Source organism: Lycium barbarum, chromosome 2 (assembly GCF_019175385.1).
Source record: "Lycium barbarum isolate Lr01 chromosome 2, ASM1917538v2, whole genome shotgun sequence".
Classification (NCBI taxonomy): Eukaryota; Viridiplantae; Streptophyta; class Magnoliopsida; order Solanales; family Solanaceae; genus Lycium; species Lycium barbarum.
The window spans coordinates 148512555-148513806 of NC_083338.1; the positions used below are offsets into that span (position 1 = coordinate 148512555).

Below are 1252 nucleotides of genomic sequence, written 5' to 3' on the forward strand. Positions count from 1 at the left end.
AATAGTATTTTTTAAAATAATTTTAAAAAATAACATTGATTAATTAATCTGAAAATAGTTTTGTCAATAATAGAGCAATAATTTGTTCTTAACAAAGTCTCTAAAAGTGCTTCCTGGGGGAAACTCACATTTTTCAGCTTAACAGCTTCGCAAAAACATTTATTTACCCCCGCCCAAAAAAAAAAGCTAGGCCAAATACTTCAACTCTATAAAATAAGCCAAATAGCTTGGTCAAACAAATTATAAATGTTATAAATCTATGTACAAACACATATTGTACATTCCTTTAGGATATAAACCCCGAATCCGAGTAATTTCTTACCTTTATATCAAGATTCTTTTTTTCTTCTTCTTTATTTTTTCGTTGTAGGGGAGAGTGTACACCAATTGAAACTTCTAAACCTGTTAATTAGGACAAGAAAATGCAATAACTGTCGAGAAACAAAATACTCTTCTTTCAAGGACACACAATTAATATATTATTTTCTTATACTTTCCCGTCCCAATTTGTGTAATTTTGTTATTGTGTTTTGGAATTTAAAAAGAATGATAGACTTTTAAAATTTGAAGTTTAAAATAAGTTATATATATTTATTTAAAACAAATTATTTCTAAATTTAAAAAGCATTATTCTTTTTTGTCAACTAAAAAGAGGAATGCCACAACAAATGGAACATAAAGAATAGTATATATCTTCTTGTTTTTCAACCTTACTTTTAAAAAAGCATGTATCCCATTACTCCATACAAATACACAATTGAAGTTTCTTCACTTCCAAACCTTCCAGTTTCTTCTACGGAATCGAGAACTTCTTAATATAAAGTATAAAAACTTATACAAAAAACAAAGAAAAAAAAAAAAAAAAAGAGGAATTACCTTAAAAAGTATATTCCGTTACCGGGAATCGAACCCGGGTCTCCTGGGTGAAAGCCAGATATCCTAACCGCTGGACGATAACGGAACACGTTGGCAGAGTTGATATCTAATGGTATTTGTTAAAGTTTTCTTTCCCATTGCTTTTTAAGGCCGCTATGAATAAGCGTGTACAAGTTTTGGATTCACTATCGCTTTCCGCTCGGAGAAACTCACACCTCCTTACTTAAAAGAAAAGTCGCTGAAGCGAGTCGAAAGGACAAAGAATTATCTTTGAAGCTTACTATGCATCCTATGTCGTTATGCATATAATAAATTGGTACACAATTTATATATAATGTGCAACGAAATAATTGATATTTGCGAAACAAAGGGTGAA

The 1252-nt window shown here is 30.2% G+C and overlaps 1 non-coding gene across 1 annotated transcript; it reads right to left on the reverse strand.

The window, feature by feature from the left end:
* Positions 1 to 889: 889 nt before the first annotated feature.
* TRNAE-UUC (transfer RNA glutamic acid (anticodon UUC)) lies at positions 890 to 961 on the reverse strand. Its single transcript has one exon. It is a non-coding gene; the product is annotated as a tRNA-Glu (tRNA).
* Positions 962 to 1252: the final 291 nt, after the last annotated feature.